Source organism: Silurus aristotelis, assembly GCF_946808225.1.
Source record: "Silurus aristotelis genome assembly, chromosome: 17".
Classification (NCBI taxonomy): domain Eukaryota; kingdom Metazoa; phylum Chordata; class Actinopteri; order Siluriformes; family Siluridae; genus Silurus; species Silurus aristotelis.
The window spans coordinates 11,588,046-11,610,008 of NC_139590.1; the positions used below are offsets into that span (position 1 = coordinate 11,588,046).

General features: G+C 38.9%; 1 protein-coding gene and 1 long non-coding RNA gene across 5 annotated transcripts in view; both read left to right on the forward strand.

The window, feature by feature from the left end:
- The window catches only part of sdk2a (sidekick cell adhesion molecule 2a), a 144,780-nt gene that overhangs the window by 1,939 nt on the left and 120,878 nt on the right, over positions 1-21,963 (forward strand). The gene's annotated exons all lie outside the window — the stretch shown is intronic.
- On the forward strand, positions 4,843-9,015 carry LOC310740144. The gene is made up of 2 exons (XR_014537589.1): positions 4,843-8,556; positions 8,594-9,015. It is a non-coding gene; the product is annotated as an uncharacterized lncRNA (long non-coding RNA).

The following is a 21,963-nucleotide window of genomic DNA, read 5'->3' on the forward strand; positions in this document are numbered from 1 at the left end:
AATGGAAACTAAAAAATATGTTTTTATTTTTCAATCATGGATAATCAGGAAATCCAAATTATAAGTTGCTGTGATTCCAACTAGCCTGATTGGGTTAGAAACCACACGGTCTGGCAGTACTGTCCGGGCTTCCTGCAGCTTTCTGAATCATAGCTGTAACATGCTCAGATGGCACATTTACACCGTACTGCTTGTTGAATTACTACAAAGCGTTTTCCTCGTTCGTCAGGACCTTGTGCGAGAAAGCTGCCATTCTTGTGCCAGGAGAGTAGCAGGTTAACCTCTGAAGATTAAGCTGCTGTCATGTTTTTTGGATCAGAAATTGCACCGATGGCCATTTTTCAGCAAACCAAATGGCTTTACAGTTTTGGTCTTGGGGAAATTTGACCTTTTTCGACATGTTTTGCTTTGTCAACGGGGTCCCTCAGCTGCTATAAAAAATCATCCAGCTGTGCTGAGGCAGATGGTTGGTATACAGTCCAGTGATCCATTTTGTTCGATGGGCCTTAAAGTACAGGTCTCGGTGATTCATTAACTGCAAAATGGCTTAGATCTGGTATTGTGCGTTGGATAATCGCAATAGCGTTGCTTTGCTGAAAGCAGCATAATCCTTTAGCATCTATCCCTGAACAAGTCACACTGTTATCCAAAGGCTGCCAACCTTAAAGGAGAATTACTCAGACATACCTAATTATGCTTGGCACAGCGGCATAGACACTTATTAGCTTCCTGTTCTGGTTGCATAGGGTAGTATTCCACTAGAAGCTCTCTGTTTCAGTATTCTTATCGATTTAAACCTTGGTTTTCAATGCCATCGACTGGCTTTGGGGAAGCACGGATGAGAGTTTAAAAGGCCACCACTCTTCAGTCCGTCAATGACCAAAGAGTGAAAACGTTCTCACTGCCACTTTGCACTGATAAGCAGTTATGGGAATTCAATTGGGGCTCCTGGATGGTGTGAGACAGCACAGGTAACTTAGAGCTTGTCTCAGCAGGAGGTCTCACCAGGAGCTGAGCCAGAAAGTGGCATGATCCTACGCAGAAGGTGGTGTAAGAGCCACCAGCTTTCTCGGTTTCATGGTCTCTTCTCTCACAAAGCTGGAGTATGTATTCTGGGTCTACCCGCTAATGAGCGTCCATGCCACTGCTTCGCTGTGGTAAATAGATCGGGCTCAGTCATCCTCTCAGAGTGTCTGGAGCTCAGAGGGTTGCATAAATTAGGGGAGTGTGAAAGCTGAATGGGTCCCTGGAGAAGCTGAGGTGTTTTGTCTTCGTCTGCGTCTTTTAGTTTTTTTTTCCTGAAGTTTACCGAAAGACAAACCCACCTCTCCTGCTGTGTTAACAGTTTGCTGTGCTTTAATTCAAATAGAGAAACCTGACACACAGTGCACACAGGAACCTGCTTCACTAGTACGGCCTACACACCAGTTGTTTCTTTTCATTATTATTATTATTCACGTAGCTGTCTTGAAAAAATCCTCGATGTCCTGATAGTCACTACACAAATTAAATCTCACAAAGAGATCAAATGGTGGGGTACATTTCCAAACAAAGTCTGGAGAGTCTGGGTGTGCATGACCACCTAAAAGCGTTTCGACGAAATCCCGGTTTTAGCATTCTGCCAGCCCAGGATTACAAAAAACACGACAGTTTTTTGACGTTTCGCAATCTTTAAATCTTGTGATTATATTTGATAATCTACCATCGCTCAAAGAACGAATTCATTTGAAATACTCAAATCCTTACATGATTACATTCTGTTCTGTTGTTCATTTAAGATCTTCTCCGAATGCATGCGCACGCCAATCAAAAAAAAGAGCACATGTATGTATGCCAAGACATCAATGCACATTCGTTTCTGCATAAATAGTCAGAATAACACAAGTTTGGGATATACTTAAAGATTATATTCTCAATTTTTGTCTGTTTACCCCAAGCTCTGGTTTTGATGTCCTGTAAGTGCCGTACTGAGCAGGGAGGGATATGGTACCGATACTGCCATGCCATAATTATGCATGCGCACACACACAGTCTTTGTGGCATATTTATCAGCATGCTGTGTGACACTTATTTAATTACATGTCTCCAAGGCTGGGTTTTCGAATGGGAACAGATGCCTAGTGACTTTTCAAAAAAACCCATCTGTTTCCAACTGCTCCAAAGTCCTGGGTGAATCCGGATGAAGCCTGACTCCTGCTGTCCCCCGCCAGCGTCGGAGCAGTAGCTGTGACTAGCCAGCCGGTGCCCTGCTGAACCATGTCTACCGCCACAGTCTTGCACCGATCATTCATCCAGTCAAGGTGCAGAGGTTGGTCAGGGGAATGGTGAAATCGCCAGGAAATCGTGCACCTGGAGACCCTTATATATTGCTGTGGAGATGGAATGTCAAATACTCTTCTTTGTTTTGTATCCAGGTTCATTTGCTAGAGGATCGATAGCAGTCTGATAGGAGAGAGAATGTCGCCTCTGCATGTGCACAGATCACGCTTCAGGAGGCCTTTTAACCGACTCACTCGAGCGGCAAAACTGTGTTTGTGGTTCAGAATGGGAGTGTAATCAGATTAGTTCGGACTTTAGGCCTTGGCACACAAGGCGCTGCTCGGTAATTGCCACGAGCTGCGGGGGTATGACTGTCAGTGTGGACGAGGGGCGCAATGTGCCATGTCTTGCACCAAGGCCATGACACGATGCCATGTAATGTCACTCACAAGGAGATCTGACTCTGCCCACGCAGCCTCTGTTCTGCCATGCTGTGAAAAAAGCCCATTCCATTATTTCACTGTTTACAACGGCTCCCGGCTCGAATTTGCCCGTTTGCTATGCGGATTTAGTCAATTCTTACACAACCCAGTTCATAATATTCCCCTGTCTGAAACAGATAGCATATTAAAGTCTTTTACTGCTTGATGTGATCAAAACCATTTCGGATATATGAGTAAAATGATTCATTTGATATAATGTGATAAGGTGGAAAAGATAGGGGAAAAAGGAAAGTAGGGAGAATAGGGAACGGGGGAAGAGAGATGGCTTGTATTTCTAGATTGAATTCTTGATGAAGGGGGGTGGCAATAATGAAATTCTCGATTCCATAGAAAAAAAAAAAAACACTACTTCAAGGCTCATTTAAATCAAAGTCATGAAGTGAGTTTGCTTCCCTTGTTGGCTTGTTTACTGACAGGGGAAGCAGAAAACCCCTAGGGTGAAATACACTTAATAAATGTTCTACATGTGAACTTGCTTTGGGGGAAAGTCATGGCAAATTATAACATAACCAGCAGGGTATGATTTCTACATTGTTGCCAAACTGTAAATAGAGTTGAAAAAGAGTGGGTTGGTGAATCAGATGCAACGGAGTGAAATATTAAATAGAGAAATACCGCGAGGTTTGCTGGGTGGGTCGTTGCACGGTTTGGGGCTTGAGCTTGGCCATGGGCGCTGATTCATACCAAGCTTAGGAAGAACTAGCTTGACATGGTTCACTGAAGAAAAAAAATATGGAAATATGCTGGAATTGTGACTGTGTCATTTGCTCAGCACATGCAGGTTTGTTTCAGCCCCTGGGCTCTTCAATGTAAACATTTAAAGAATTGAGCGCATCAGCTCTAAGAAAACAGCAATGAGAGACAAAACCTGCTACAGCTCCACTCTCATTCAGTCTCCTTCCCTTGGGATATTGTGAGCTTATTTTTTTGTTGTGAATAAAGTAACAACAAAAGGTACAAGCAAAAGAGACATAGTGATACAACCACTGACAGAGAGATTGAGGGAGGCAGACTGGGTTGCTTTTTTTTTCCTCTTTTATTTCACATGTGGAAAAAAAACCACCCATTTACGTACAAAAGAAGATATAAAAGGATGCACTCAGCTCATACACTTGTGCTCCTCCAAGTGCAGAAGGAGGCAGTAGAGGTGGTGGTGCGTGTGTTGTTCATCCTGGTATAGCCAAATAGAATGGATACATTTGCCGCCAAATCAACTTGGTTTTGAATGGAAAACACAGCAGTGGCACATTTTGATTCGCTAGTTGTTTTTTTTTCTGAAAAAACCCACAAAACTATGTTTAGAACGATCAGAATTCAAATTCCGAGAAAAGTAACGAGGTCATAAAAATGTGCATTTTTATCTCTTTAAAACAAACAAAAAAAAAGATAATAAATCTTGATGACAGGCAGATGTTTCATGGGTGGATACATAAAATTAAGACAGAAATATAAAATGTCCAAGCTTCAGACCTGCAGGGTTTCAGGAGTGAGAAAACACACACACACACACACACACACACACACACACACACACACACACACACACAAAATTTAATATGCAGTATAGTGTAAGATATTGACATAATGAAATGCTATTGTTTTTTTGCAGTATATAATATTACAGGCCAATTAATGTTCAAATGCAGTTATAAAAGAAATCTTGAAATCCCTCTCATAATATTTATTTGGAATTATTTTGTGATATTTGGTGCGATTCGTATTTTACATTTCAATTAGGAAAGATCACAGTCAAATCATCGCTGTATTATTCCCATCCCTACAATAAAACACACATCATTCCCGATATTCTTTTCACAATCATTCGCACTGTTTATAACCTGAGCCCTGTTTATAGCCTACTGAAATCCATTATTCTTCCTTTTTTAAAGTAATAATGGCAGCCAAGTTGCCCTGCGTAACAAATGAGGTAATGTTAATTAGTGTACCGTTAATGATAATCTGCATGTGAGTAGGATTGTAGCCAACTTGCAAGTCTGGTTTGAATATTTACATGGATAGTCATATTAAAACATATGATTGTTTTATTTATTTTTTTGGGGCGGGGGGTTAACACTGATTTAGCAAGTAAACAATTCAGGACGTAAAACACACATTTCGATAAATAGTACCAAATGCCTGGATGATGCATCTTCTGTAAGAGTTTACTGAGGCATCATATATGTGTTGGCAGCAAGTACCATAAGAGTTCTACAAGACTGATTGAAGCTGATCCTATGCTAGCTGTAATCCCATTGCAGGGTTAAACCAGTTGTGCATGGCTAAAGCTTGGACAATGACACAGTAAGGTTGAGACCATGGTCTCAGGCAACTGCAGTCATGTCTGTGAGCATACTTGTTTAATATAATTCATTATAAAATACAAGTATTATAAATGCTGACCAAGAGGGCAAAAGGACAGGAACTCAAGATCCCCCTGGGGTATGTTTTTGCTTTCAAGGGAAGTTAATCAACTGAGTCCCTCTGAACAGTCCCACTATGCAATTGGCTCAGAGCCCACAGGTCCTGAATTATAGAGAGGTCTATTCAGAAACCTATGTCTTGACATAGAATAGGGTAAATAATAGAAGGCACTTGTGAATCCCCCTGCCTGTTTTTTTGTGGCTGTGGGCATCAGTCATTACTGCTGTCTGCATTTTTCTTCTTCTAATTCACCCATCTTCCCTCGGTTTTGGCAGGTGGAAGAGGCAATAGCCTGGCTTGGAGTCTCTGGCCTCATCTATTGATTAGCACAAATGCCATCCACTTCCTATTGGTGTGGCCTGAAGCCAGGGAGCATTGGATGGGTGGACGATGCTGCCATTTGTCTTCTCATTATGTTCCTCTTTTTCCTTTTTTTTTTTTTAAATCCTCCTTGCCTGTACCACATTACCCTGCATGAATGCATCTAGAAACGGATCTTGTCACTCAGTTCGTGAAAATAAATCTACTTCCCTGCACAGTAAACCTGATTCGGCACGGCCTGGAAGAAGTATCAAGGCTGGGCCTTTAGTGGATCTACAAAGGAAAATGTGTATATGTCATTGGCCTCGGTAGTAATATATACGTGTGTGAATGCCTCTCCAATCAGTCTGTGTATATGTCAGTGATTCACCTCTAATCTCTTCGTTCTTGCAGTCTTTACTAGATGCTTCCATGCGTCATGTGACTAAGTGTTTGGCATTTCAGGAAAATTCAGGAAAATGCTCTTAAAGGTTGATGGTGATATTTTGTTCATGCAAATCAAACATCCTCGAAATGTCTGTGAGTCGGGAAATATATTAGGTCCTCATCTGCTCGGGCTGCGGTTGATGAGCTCAAACACCGGAGCAGTTGACTGAAGAGACTTTAGTCATGCATGGACTTTTCTCCCCCAAGGCCATGACTATGAGTGCTTGTAAAATGAACAGCTTCGCTAGACTTTTAGATTAGTAGCAGTTAATTAGGTCCATTGTTATGACAGTGAGGTATAAATCTCCGAAAAAAAAGTTAATTCCCACGTGGCATAGGCTTGTGCCCTGAATGAATTAATAATTGCCTGTAGAGCTATAAAAGACTGGGAGGTTAAATGGGCAAACTGTGGTGCATGGCAATTTGCACTTCTCAAAGCAAAGAAGGCTGACAGGAATAAAAGAGATCCTCGACAGATATATTTGCCTATTTATTTTTATTTCAAAGCACAAAAGTAGAATCCAATAATATTGCTTTGATGAGTTTAAACAGATGTTAAAATGTGCTCGGAATGTTTAACTACCGCAAATGTTGTCGGAGCGCTACCCAGGTGCATGCAATTGCCTGACAGGCTTTAACACGATGCCGCTGCAAGGGGGACATGAAACGCATCCAGAGTTGGCTGCCACGTGAGCTAAATTCACCATGTCTGCCATTTAAATCAATTCTGGTCAGCGAGGGAGGGAGTTCAGAGTAGAACTCTTTTTTAATATATACTGCCACAGCTATCTCAGTTTATTGGATTCAGCAGCAAACCTCTGGCACTGTTAATAACTGCCGGGCGACTTTATAATATAAATCTTTTTATTGATTGCACTGCTTCAGAGCTCAGGTTTGTCACTTACTTGAACCCAAGAGAAGTAATTCAGTGAATAACCAGAAACCAGTTTCAAAAATGTATACGCTTATATAGAAATATAGGGGGAAAAAAGAAAGAAGCTGTTTTTGTTTGTTTTTTCAGAAGTAAACCCTCAAGCAGTCAGCCTGCCAACTCTAACAAATTTGAAATGATTTGAAAATCAGGAAAAAAAAACAAGGATCTTTGTTATAATGATCAGTTTCCCTTTATATAATCAGAAACAGTCTTTTAATATCACATTACCATAGCATTAGGAATAAGTCGGTGTAATGAACGGTAATTTTTTAATTTGACAGAAATGGTTAAAAAAATCCACCGTTTCAGACACAAGTACCCAGAACGAACCGAGCAAAATTCTGACACGAGCCAACCTTTAACTGTCTCACGTGTAATTACCCTGGAAGCAAAGCTTCATGTTGAGCAGAATTTATTCAGCCCTTTGAACAATTTTCAAGCATGTATTAATATCTGCAAAGTACATGCAGTAACCCGTCATTGTGGAGCACGCAGAGAGACGAACAGCACTGTCCTGGATTTCATACTTTCAGTGTGATTTCTTTCCTGTATGCGTGCATATATGTGTGTGTGTGTGTGTGTGTGTGTGTGTGTGTGTGTGTGTGAGAGAGTGTGGGAGAAAGCACCAGCATTCAGCATAGTTTGTCAACGAGATGGAGCGTGCCATTCGTTGTGTTCTGGTCATCACGCTCACCACGAGCGCATCTAACGATGTGTCCGAGAAGCCTGTCTTATACACTCTGCCCTCTGGTAAGGTCAGACCACCTCTAAACAGTTTTATTGTTTACTTCTAAAGCATCTTGTAAGACAATATCTCGGACTGATGCACTTTGACTTAGACAACCACGGCATACAAAAGGTCACCGGTGTATGAAGGGAAAGGAAGAAGTAGAAGGCGAGAAAAAATGGGAAGATATCCAGTCATATCAAAGATGCCATGGCTGAGGGGAAAGGACGCTTCCATCAGCCCGAATCAGTGTAGCATTCCATGATCTGAGCGAGAGCCTGACATCAGGGCCCAAAGCTTCAAAACCTGCGGGGTTTTAGGACTGAGAGCAGACACACACACACACACACACACACACACACACACACACACACACACACACACACACACACACACACACCCAAGCCTCTAATTAAACAGTCAGACAGTATGCCTAAATATACTTTTTAAATTGGGAACTCCCCATGATTTGCCGATTCGGGTAATAAAAATATTTGGTTCGTTCAAGATTGTTCACAATTTCATACAGTGATTTAGGTAGCACTTCAAATAAAATCTGCTTCACAGCTCCGAAGCAAAAACATCAGAGATTATAGGGCTGCATTTTCCATGAAAACTTGCCCGCTATTATTAGTGTTAAACAAAATATTAAGCTGACAATGTGAGATGAGGCTGTCACAAATAATTCATTTGGTTATTGAATAATATATCAATATAATTTATTCTCATCATTTATTCTGATGATTAATTGATTAATCAGATATTCATGCAAAACGATGTAAATGAAGGGTTGCAATTTCATGATATATTAAAGTGTAAGCTTTGTTATATAGTCCATATATCAACTTAATTTTGTATTTTTTTATTACACATTTTTTTTATGTAAAAGTTTGTATAGTTAATCAGTTCTCACTAAGTATTTAGGGGTCAGTTTTTATTCTGGATGGAAATGGATATTTATTAGCGTCAATGTAAATATGCAAATGAAAACCTAATCATTAGTCATGTGAAAAATGATTGAAAACGATGTTTTATTTAAGGACTAAAAGAAAGTTTTCATTTTCCCAATTAAGCCGAATTCAAGCAAGCTTCATTTTTTACAGTGAAAAACGCTGTAAACAGAACCGCCTCAGAAACGAATGTAGTGAGTGTTGATAGAAAAAGGGAGTATTGGCAGTACTTGCTAAAAGACAAGATTAAACTCACAGATGCATACCGTATTCATACCGTATTATTGCTCAGTTCACATGATGTTGTATTTCTGGCCTATTTTGCCAGAATGTGGAATCAACACTCAAGTCCATTTGGTATATATTATTGTATAAATGCTCAATATCACTTTCACAGTTTAAAATTAAACACTCACTCTACCATTTTTCATGTGACAGCAGTGACCAGTGATAACAGCAAAAAAAAAAGAAAAAGAGAGAGACGGTTTTGTGAAACATTTATGTCTATTTTCTTTTGGTTTGGGTGTGAAGTGTTTCCAAACAATTACACTCCTACTGACACATTGTCGATGCCCCCGTAGTACAATTTGCCTTCTCATGTATATTATGAGCATATACGCTCCCTCCTTTTTTATTAGGAATAACTGTACACCTGCACACTTATGCAGTTATCCAGTTCACAGAAACTGGGCAGATTCAGAGCTGGAAAAAGACCAGACACCATTTTCAAGTCTTTAATTGTCCAGTTTTAGTGAGCATGTGTAAATTGCAGCCTCCGATTTTTCATTCTTGGCTGACAGGAGTGGCACCTGATGTAGTCTTCTGCTGTTGAAAGTCATCTATCTCCAGTTCTGTTGTGTTTCTCCATTCTGAGATGCTTTTCCATTCACCACTGTTATGAAAACGATAGGAAGTTACTATAGACTTCCTGTCAGCTCAATTCTCCGCTAATTTCTTTCATCCACCATTCTGTATAAATTCTAGAGACTGTTGCGTGTGAAAATCCCAGGATAATCGTCTCGTTCGTAAAATATTCTGACCAACCCATTCAGCACCAACCGCCGTACCAAATCACTGAGATCCTTTTCATCAATAAGATGTTCGGTGAGCGAACACGGTCTGAAGCCGTTGACTGTAGAGACTGTTGTGTGAAAATCCCAGGAACGTGTTTCTAAAACATTCTATATGATTCTTTTTTGCATTGCACTGCTGCTATTGATTGGCTGATTGGATAACTACATCAGTGTGCAGAGGTACAGGTGTTTCTATAAAACTGGTGAGCAATTGTATAAAAGACATTAAAGGTGGAAAATGGAGAAAATAAGGGAGAAACAATTGCTAATCAATGTTGGGGTGGGGGGGGTGGGGGGTTACTCTGCATGATAAAAGTTTAAGACTATCAGCACACATTTACAATAGTGCAGTGTGAAAAACCAGAAGAGCTTAAACACAGCCTGTTTGCCCCACAGGGCATCTGAGACGGAAAAATATAATTGTTCAGCCAGAAGGTTAAAAGAGGGAAGTGTGAGGCGAATAAAAGTCAGGAGAGGCTGTGAAAGGTGTAATTATGGATAATTAGTTTTCACAGTGCAACGCGGCATTATCAGTCAACATACCCAAGCTTACATTTCACACCTTAGTCATTTGTTTTAGAAACAGCTATCTGCTGTTAATCATTCTAATAATCCTCTGGGCATGTTTGTATTCTTATATATCATTCAATGCACTGTTTGAGGAATGAAGAGCAGATGTTTGGATTACACAGCAGGCTGTTGTGTTTGGTCCTGGAGTGGAGCAGTATAGAAAGGAAAAGACGAAGAGTGAACAAAATGTCTCCAGGATTTATACACTGCTAAAGGCAGATGCGTTTTTCTTTCTTATTTTAAATCATTCGATTGGAAAAAAAACTACAGACGCCTGTCAATTACTAAATACGAAAACCTTGACAATCAGATGATAATAATTCCTATTCACTGTTGTTTTTTTAAGTTGGAAAATATTTATTAATATATATTTCTATAACTCCAAGATTTCTGTTTCCACAAAAGATTAAATAGCATTTTCATGTCCAGTGCCGATCTTTTCCATTATAGTATATGGAATTGCTTTTTTAGTCCGATACTGTTTCTTGGAAACTTGCAATGTAAATTGCAGACTTTTGATGAATTTAAACAGTAATTTACTGTTTAAATTACATTACAAAGTACATATGATTCATTTGATTATTCTTATATTTAATCTAAAGAGCTTGAGTCAAAATAAACAGGTAACAGGTTAAGGCTTTGGTCATTAATTCCCCAAATCTCCACAATATAAACAGCACATTGATTTACAGACTATCATTTTTCTTTCTTCCGCTCCTACTTTGATGTGATTTGGCTAAATAAAGGTTCTGCACTGGCTGTAATCTCCATACAGCACTGATGGAGCTCTTTCATATGGAAGTGGGTTTATTTAATAACGTTCCTCTAAGGAGCACTTATTACACTGCAGTCACTTAATAAAGCGAAATTAATTTCAATGAATGTAGGGCATCATCATTTCTACTAGTTTAAGCTAGCTAGTATTATATTAGCTTAACAAGACAGACATAAATATGCATTTTTTCCACCCTTATAAAACACACTGGATAACAAGGAGGGATAGAAGGTATCATAGAATCTGCTCAGTGTTACTATTAGGTATGCAGACACAGATCAGGGTCTCTGCAGTAGTGTGTGAAACCACAACGGCACCCGCTTTCCCCTAGCGCATGCCGTTTGCGGTCGAGTGTATCGCACACACGCGTGTTAATTAATTCCTCTGTATAATCGCCTTTACAGAATGAGAGAGCAGAAAGTTTCACCTTTGTCCAATCAGCCAGTTCGGACTTTTTTCTGTTTCGTTTTATTCCCTAAGGAAAATGCAGTTATAGTACATTTCAGCATATATTATTATATTATAGTTCTTATAATTGGGGAAAAGGTTGTTGATGAACATATATAGAATTAATCAAATGTTTTAGGCAGGTGCGAAAAATGCTGTAAAGTGAGAATGCTTTCAAAAATAGCACTTTCAATATTTCTTTTTAATTAGCAAAATGAAAAGATGACAAATCCAAATCAAGTCGATGTTTGGTGTGCCGACCTTTGCCCACAAAACAGCATCAATTCTTCTAGGCACACTTGCACATAGTTTTGAACAACTAGGAGAACTAACCACAGATCTTCTGTGGATGTAGGAAATCTTTGGAGGCCAAACCATCACTACCAGGTCCCCCTTTTCTTCATGACACTGAAGATAGTTCTTAATGATATTGGCTCCATGTATGAGGTTGGCAGAATAAATTTGGGGCCAAGCAGACGCCTCCTGATGGCAAAATGAATGATCTGCTTGTATTTCTCAGCATTGAGTACACTATTATTCCTGACCAAATTTCCAACTCCATTTGCAGCCCCAAAATGTAGCCCCAAACGTAAAAAAAAACCAAAAAAAAAAAACCTCCATTTCCCGTTCCTTTGTGTTTTTTCAAAATAGCTTGAACAGCACATCTTGAAACCCCAGTCTGTTTTGAAATCTTTGCCTGGGAGAGACTGATGCAGTATAACTTACTTTGTTTCTCTGTTTCTCACCCAGTTTTAAACCTCCTGTACAGCTGTTTCTGTTTCAGTTAATGACTATGGTTTAATCTACTTATTAAATAATGATCATTTGTACCTGCTTGGTATACTTGGTTAATTATACAGTTGAGTCTGATCCTACAAAATCCCTGATTTTGTGCAAGTGTACAAAGTATGCAAGCGTTGTCACAGTGATTCGATTTCTCACTTTGGATTTAGTAAATTGATCACATTAAAACAAATTAAATGTATATTTTTTGAATGCATTTTCCAGCATTTCTTTATACCTCCCTTAAATCTTTTGCACAGTACTGTATCTTCTTAGTGTTCATCAGCAGAATTAACAGTCAACAAACCACTGTGTGGGTGAAATGACACCTTATTACAGTGCAAATCTGTACATTTTCCAAAATGATCGACTGCTCCCAAGAGGGGATTTTATTCCCTTTTTAAGTAAAAACTCAACAGTGCAGTCGTAGGGGATGACAGCAACAACATATGGTCATTAATGTTGTGTGTAAATTAACATCATGGTAGATGTACACTATATGTTGTATTGAATAAAACATATGTTCTAACAGATGAAAAAAAAAAAAATTACATATCATTTGAATAAAGTACACAAAACTACTGATTCTCAGTATGTATGGTGGATGTTCCACATAATCAAACCTAATAATACATGGATTTAAAGAAGCCAGGATATAATTGTTGATATACTAAAGCTTTCTCTAAGTATAAGTTACTGCATTTCTACAAGGAATCTCCAATGTTAGCTTTCATAGGTGAACTACATTGTGTTTCATGAATTCTATGTAACATGCTAAGGTGCTTGATTTCTTTAGCAAGGTCTGAAAATGTGAAGGAAAGATTAGATTAGAATTGATTGAATAGAATAGATTACATTATAGTAAGTGATAAAATGTTTCTAATCCTGTATGTTGCTCAATTCAAATATTCAAGCCTCATTTTCTTGTGCCAGATCCCACCAACTAGCTAAATTTCCCCATCTTACAACTACTACAGCCACCAACCAGTTGGTGGGATAAACTTATGCTCCCTTAAACTTATGCTCCCTTAACCCTAACCCTAACCCTAACCCTAGACACACAAAGCCTTTAAAACAGCTGCATCGCACTCAGAGAAAAGTGGATCTGCTCTGTACTCTAAACATGAACTTACAGATGCCTGGGATTGGCTTGTGTCGCTTTGATGGGCAGCAGACATTAAAGCCATCCCTCTCAACCTTTGAAAAGGACATATTTTTGCTCTTTTTTCTGTCAAACCCCAAACTACTGTAATGCTTAGCAAGTACATCAATTAGGCAATACAATTATGACCACCTGCCTAATGTTGTGTTGCCAAAACCGTCCCTGTTCCTTGCTCTGACCACTTTTGATAGATACTGACCACTGCAGACCAGGAACACCATAAGAACTGCAGTTTTGGAGATGTGCTGACCCGGTCGTCTAGCCATCAAAATTTGGCTCTTGTCAAACTCACTCAAATCCCTGCTTCTAACACACCAACTTTGAGGACAAAATATTCACTTGTTGCCTGATACAGATCTATCCCACGTACTAACAGGTGCCATGATGAAGAGATAATGAGTGTTATTCACCGTTGTTTGTTTTCCAATAACAGCAGTCCCTTTGTGTTTTATTTTTATTTTTACGTAGAATTATCAAACAGCTCTTTCAAACCGATGCATTAAACAATATTGAAAGTTAGGCTTCTAATCGTTATTATCAAAAATAAAATAAAATCTTCCCGATGCTCACTCACTATGTACGTAACCTGGCACAGAAGCGTTACATGTGTGTTGACATATGACGCTGGCGCAAACAGACGCTGAGGCTTGTTAGCATTTCATTACTTTGGAATGCTATCAGCATGCGGGCTGGCTGCGAGGTGAGCTGATGGCTCCCCCTGACCTGCCTATTGATCCAGCAGCCTCATTAAGGCCTCTTGTCCAGTTGGCTTTCATGCAACGGACTCATCACTGTACTCACTAGAGGTGTAGTCATTTCCGAAAAGGCACACACACACACACACACACACACACACACACACACACACACACACACACACACACACACACACACACACACACTAGATACTGCTACCTTTCCTATGCAAACATGAGGGTGGTGGTTTTTAAAAGCTTTAATCTTGCCAGTGTTTGTGAAAGCTTTGGCATCTTTCCCTTCCTGTGAAAGCTAAGTTTATTAATGGAGCTCAAGCGTACTGGCTGGAGCCAACGGAAAGCTTCGAGGTGAACAAAGGATGCCCATGTAGTCTGAAGCAGGGGGTCATAAAGAAGGCCGGGTCATAAAACACTTCATTAAGACTTCATTCTTAATGGGGGAGCAGAGACAGTTCTAACCCTCCATTCTAGCTCCTTTTATTTGATGTGCGCTTCCCAAATGCGATTGTATTCATTAGTAATGAATTTAGAGGACAGCAGCGGCCTCTCCAGTTGCAACTTCTTTATGAAACACAAGTTAAAAGTTTCAGATTTAGTCAAGCAGTCGTACTTGGAGTTTTGTCAGTGAAAAAGTGGCTCATGGCCTGAATTAGTCTCTTAGATTTTTATTTTTTTTTACCTCAAACCTCAGGCCATCACACATCTTCCCGGCACAATGGATGATAAGCACGCCCATGCGATTCGGCCTTATTTTGTTTTTTGCACACAGGCACACATATGCCTATTAGCTAATGGCTGGTTAGCAGCCCGCGTTCACACCCTGCACTATTCCATGCAATTAAGAGCTTGCCGTAGAGATGTTATGAAGCAGAATAACGTGCTCGGTCAAAGAGAGTAAAAAAAAAAAGGGGGGGCTAATTAATTCCCACTCAAATTAACGATTTCTCGTTTCAAAGGCACTAAAACAGCTTTTTAATATTGAGTTATACACCGTTTGTGCGGCTATTGAGGAGCGGAAAGCTTACGGTAGGCTCAGAAATCAAAAGCCATTGTTGCTTGACAGACGCTACCTTTTCCAGTGATTGCACGCGTTATTAATTTGCGAGGATGGGGATTGCTGTCACTGGCTCGAAAAAGTGGGGCTGTGTTTAAGAAGAGCTGTTATGAATGACACTCGTGTCTAATGAATACAAACCCATTTTTCAAAAATAGGCTTCGGAGTAGTAGATCGGGAGTGATAGACACATTGACTAGGAGAGGCTGATGAGACAGGGCTGGGATGCTGGAGATAAAAATGCAGCACTCACTGACACACACACAATTCAGTCGCAGTATATCCCGAGTGCAGCCTTGACCCCGCGCCTGTCTCGTCTCCCGCCTTGTGTCACATTGCTTAAATAGTTCTTTATTGAATCGTTATTGATGGCCGTGTTTACTCTTTGTTCTTACACTAATTTAAGGAGACGAGACGTTCCATTTTTCTTCTCGCATGCGAATTACACCTGAAACATCTTGCCGCCTTAATGACTGCCTGCGAAAATAAGACAGAAGCTGCAGCAACTAATTTACATCTCCCACACTACAGCTGTATCAGTCAGCCACGCTTTGCACGTCGGAGCTAAAACAATGCAGCAAACAGCTTTCCTCTCCTATCATTCATAACCATTATCGAATATTGCTCTCCCTGTGAGTGCATATTCATTCAGACGGTTGTTAAATGATGGCTCTTTTATCGAAGTTGTGTCTACAAATAAAAAGTCAATTGTTTTTAAGTCAAAGATATAAACCATTGAGTCTCGCTAATGAATAGAAGTAATGCTATTATTCTTTGCTGGACTTTCACTTTCGCAATTTTTTTTATAAATAATTATTTATATATATATATATATATATATATATATATATATATATATATATATATATATATATATATATATATATATATATATATACTGCCATGCACTCTATTAGCCATTACATCTGCATCATTTAGTGATCCGGAGCCTCCTGAGTACATGGAGCTTAACCAATCTACACACATGCGCCCTATAAATTAGATAGCCTTTGTAAGCAGCATTTTGTAGTCCTCTGGTAATCAACATTAAAAGGCTTTTCCTCTCCTTAGCGAGCGTTCTGGCAGTGTGTACATTCTGCTGGGAGCTCAGATAAGCAAGATCACAAAACACAAATATGCAAATGGGTTCATCTGATGCTCTCTAGGCAGCAGTTTTAATTGATTAATTGTAGCGATTTATTTGATCAGTTGCAGCTTAGTAACCCAAGACGTTATTTGTCAAGCTGTTTATTACGGAGGCATGATTTGCGTGGGGATACGTATAACCACATTTTATAACCGCGACATTTCGCCGGCAAAATTGTCGCCGCATTTGGATTTCTGCTGTCGAATTTTTTAAAAAGGGACGAGAAGAGATCATCTGCACCCTACATGCATACAGGTTGCGCGCGTATATGAATCTGAGCCACTAAATCCGCGGTCAGGTTGTTTCTTTGTAGATTCCATAAGCATTCAAATCAAAAGTGTTTCTTGGCAGTCCACTTATCTGTTAAGAATGCAAGTTAGTCCTTATTTAGCTTTTAAGAATGCGTTCACTGCCTTTGAAAGGTGAATAAAACAAGTTCTTATGCAGCAAATGTTCTCTTATAAACACCGTACATTAGAAATGCTTTTTGATTCTTCAGATCAGATATGTATTTATGTTGATATCCAGCACATAGTTATAACTTGATTATATTAACGACACATATAAGTAGTAAATGCAACAACGAAAGGAACAAAAGATGAATACTTTTTCTCTGCACCTATTTTGTGTATATGACCACATGCAGCACACGTGTGCACCATACATAAGCACGGCAGGCAAAAAAAATACCACCGTGTGATTGAACAACTCCATTGAAATGTCAAGAGTCATCAAGCACTATTCAATCTCAATCATGCCTGAACTCCCCTTGTAGTACACTTTCAGAAGCCATGTGACGCACCACATATCTGCTTTCTTATTCAGCCGCTTGTCTTTGCCACAAGCTTTTTCTTTTTGCAAGATTTCAGACACGGGTCGAACATAAACCCTAGCTCGGGTCAAGGGTCGATTGTGGCTTATTGAATTCTCAGTGGAGAGAAACATCATGCAGCGCGAAGGAAACACCGTCTGTGATTCTGTTCGTCTCTCCGGCTACTGCTGAGCACAGTGTGACCCTGTAATGTCGTGTATATATGCAGAGATTGCATATTGAATGCATATTGCAATCACAGCCCATGCTGGTCGAAGATGAAGTTGAAATTGGAAAATGGCTATCATGCTCTCATGAGAAAACCCATTCGAATTTTGTGGGTTGTGGGGGTGCAGAGAAGTGTCGCAAGACAAAGCTGCTTTCACAAGATTCTTTTCGATGATGTATTCTGTTTGGGGTAAACAATGTATTTTTTTACACCTTTACCCTTTTAATCTCTCTGGTATGTCTTCACAACACATATACTACATATACACTATATTGGTAAAAGCTTGTGGACACTAAAGCATCACCAGAAGCGTAACGAGTACCTGAGAATTAGACTTAAATGATTTTCTTGAATTCCATGAGACTTGAGTAAAAGTATCCTATTTGAACAGTACTTGAGTATTTTACTCATATTAAACGTAGGCTCAAAGATACACCAGTCCCCCGAAACGAATGTTGGTTTTATTTTGTAAAATATTGTACACATCACCACTGCATTAACCAAAATCAACACAACAGCCTTTTCAATATGCCAGAAATAAACAAAGATCAGACAAGTCTGTCAAATAAAAAGTAAAAAGGCAAAGTAGTAAAGCAATCTTTCAAAAAGGTATCTTCAATTAACAAATAAAATGACTATCATGTCACAAAGTGGAAGAACCATTAGTATTTAATGGACAAATAAAATGACTATCATGTCACAAAGTGGAAGAACCATTAGTATTTAATGGACAAATAAAATGAAATCATTTTCGATCAAGTAAAACCCAATATTCAGAGCTGACTGGGATTTAATCCACTGCCTCAGTATCAAACAGGGACAATATTTTTATTCAACTTTAACAAAAGCTGGTTCTCAATTTTTTTTTGAGAAAATGTATTCTAGTTCTTAATAGGCTGAAAATGAGTCGAGCGGTGCTGAAAAGTCGCTCACAGGCAGCAGATGCAGGTAGGGGAGTGTAATGACATTTTCAGCAGAGGGGAAAAATGTAATTGTAATGTAATGTAAATAGTAAAAGTCATTGCCAATTAAAATATAGTGAAGTAAAAAGTAACATCTATTAAATCAAATGTAGTTGATTAGAGAGTTTATAGCTTTGATACTTAGTAAACTAAAAAGTAGCCAAAATATTTCTTAAGTACAGTAACAAAGTACATTTACTCCTACTTTACACCACTGTTCATCACATCTGGATGTGTTTCCTTTGAACATCCCATTCCTGTTTTAGTCTTCCTTTACTTAGAACAATCTCCAATCTTGTAGGAAGGCTTTCCACTGGATTTTAGAGTGGGCTTTTGTGATTAAATAAAGGTTTAGGGTTAAGGGTCTTGTGCGAAATCGGAATCCCCTATTTTCTGATCTGTATCTCAGAACCGTAACTGTTGAGTCACCTTTGCCTGTTCAGCCAGAAGAACGCTAGCGAGGTCAGGGACTGATGTTGGGTGATGAAGCCTGGAATGCAGTCAAGGTTTCAGTTTATCCCAAAGGTGCTCAGGGATGAGGTCAGGTCTTTGTGCAGGATACTTGGGATTCTTCCACTCAAAACCTGCTTCGCACCTCTTTTGTTTGCAGTGACGGGATTTATCATTCTACAGTTTTTAAAGGCTTTCTATAGAATTCTATGCTTCCAATTTTGTAGGAACATTTCGAGGAAGCCCGATATATGGCTGTGACCGTTGTGTAAATACATATAGTGTATTTATATTAGGCCAAGCTGAAAAAATAGTTGACATCAGGCATGTCATTTGATATAATGAACCTGGAATAAATGCAAATTAGGCTGTACTTTAGTTGTTGTTTTTTTTTTTTTTGTGCATGCATAATTTAGCATTTCATGTTGAAAAAAAATGAGAGTATATCGTAGAAACTTTGGCAATCTCAGGTGTTATTCGGTACAAAGCCATTCAGTGTGAACACACTGGTAATTAAAACACTGTCAACTGGTAGTGATGCCACAATAGCGAGATACAATAGAAAACAAAACGTAGACAAATACTACTTGTTGAACACGCTGCTTTCTGTCTGTGCCAGTGGTGATAAATTAATCAATACAGTGTCGTGTAAAAATAGGTCATAATTGTAAGTGGTGTAAGCAAATTGAACAATGATGTCATTAAATAACCAGGAGAGGTTGCAGGTCAGACTGGGGAATTCCATAAAGAATAGCTTTTTTATGAAGCCATTAAAATTGCTGAATATAGGGCAGCAGTTGATTAATGACTGTGTGAGAAGACATTGCCCTCCAGAATTACTGACACTCTTCACAAACACGACTGTATACGAGGAAAACTACACACATAATTCATATTTTCTGCTGAAACAAATCACTGAGGTAGCTTTGTTAGAGCCACTTCTATTGGCATTTTCCCCCCTGAAAATATATGTGCCAAAGGGAGGTTTTAAATAAACCTAAACAAATACTTGAATGCATTATTTTTCTCGTACTCCCCAGGAAAGCTGTTATTGCCTTTAACCATTACCTGTTCCCCTGGTGTGTATGAGGTTGCACACATCAAACACCCAGTTGTCGCCTTTTAGCGTGCGGAGAAAAAAACAAAGAACCTTCAAAACAAGAACCAGATGGTTTGACGCAAATCAGGTAATGGACTTAAAACCATTTACGGTAAACGGTTAAAACACCACATGTCTGAAACGGTAGGTATTGCACCCATGCGTGCATATGCAACCCTAGCACTGTGAAGATGATGATGAAGGAGATGAAGAAGAACCTATTGTACATTATTACATGTAATTACTGTGCAGTGTATAATTATTGTATAATATTGCATCACTTCATGTATTTACTGTACAGGGTGTAATTACAGTACATTATTACGTGATGTGCTGTAATTTCTGCACAGTGTATCACTGTACATTATTGCATCACATCCTGTAATTACTCTACAGTGTGTAGTTAATGTACATTACTGTATCGGTTCCTCCACTTTACAGTGTTTAATTACAGTACATTATTGCATTACTACATGTAAATACTGTACAGTTTGTATTTACTCTACACGATTGTAACATCCTGTAATGACTGTACACAGTGTAATTATTGTATCACTTTTGGTATTTTCTGTACAGTGTGTAATTAATGTACATTATTGTATCACTTCCTGTAAATAATGTACAGTGTATAATTAATGTACATTATTGCATCACTTCCTGCAATTGCTGGACAATGTGTAATTAAAGTACATTATTTAAACACTACATGTAATTACTGTGCAGTGTCTAATTATTGTACATTATTGCGTGATGCTCTGTAATTACTGCAGTGTATCACTGTACATTATTGCATCACTTGCTGTAATAACTGCATGTACATTATTGAATCACTTCCTGTAATTGCTGGACAATGTGTAATTAATGTACATTATTGTGCCATTCCAGTAATTACTGTACAGTGTGTAATACCTGTACATTATTGTGCCCATTCTTTAAATTTCTGTACAGTGTGTATTTACAGTACATTATTGTGTCCATTCCAGTAATTACTGTACAGTGTATAATTACCGTACATTATTTTGTCACTTCCTGTAATTACTGGTATGTACATAATAGTGTTTCATGTTTACTGTTTCACTTCTCTACTTTACAATGAGTATCAGGTGGTTTAGGCTGGAGGCTGAAAAGAGCATGAAACCATGCTGTAATCTGTAGGGCACCATTGCCTTGTGTACAGACCATACTACATAACAGAGGTGTCAATGTCATTGACTCAAACCCATTGCTTATTCAATAAATCATTGGAGTCTATTAGCAACACTTGTACAATTAACTAAAAGAATGCAACACTTGTTCAGCAAACCTTGTGTACATATGCACACATATCGATCCTATGTTGTGTAGCTATTTTTACATTTCGCTCATACTTTATTGAGAGCATTCCAAAGTGCTGGTAAAGGTTCCAATTTGCGCAGATGAATCAGATCACATTACTGCATGAAGTAAATACAAAATTACTGATTACTACCCCAACAAAAAAAAGCATAAAAAAAATTGGATTCTGCATTAAAAAATGATTCTCTAGTATGAAAGATGCTGCTACTTTATAAAGCTGACAAGTGACAGGAAGCTTGTTTCGTGAGATGTTTTTTTCTCAACAGCGTACTGCTAAGTGACGTCTTTGTTTTTACGGTGTCATACCCATGCCCAGTGACAGACAGAAAACTAACGTTTGGGAACACAAAAATCGTATCATGTTCAAGAGGGAAGCAGCTTCCTGAATCCTGTATATACAGTACACATGCATTACTGTAGCTATTGCATTCCTTCACATGATTAGAGACCATTGCTCAGGAGAGAGGACATGACTTCTTGCCGTTACACAGTTTGAAAATGGGCTTTGATACATCCGTGTGTATATGTTTTGCATGCACCTGTATAGTCAGCTTTTTCGAATTAAAGATCCCCAGACCCCCAGGCAGCATTTAAATATATTGTGTCTTTATGATTTCTTAGCAAACAGACTGTTCTGTATGGCCTTTAGTCGTGACCAAGGACATCGTGCTTAGCGTGTGACAGAGCAGTGGTACATTAGCAGAAAAGAAAAAGAGAGGGAAAGTGCAAAAGGAGATATCTGCCGGTTACTTCCAGTCCTGGATTCAATTACATAGATCTTAAAGAGAACGGGGTACAGGCAAACACTG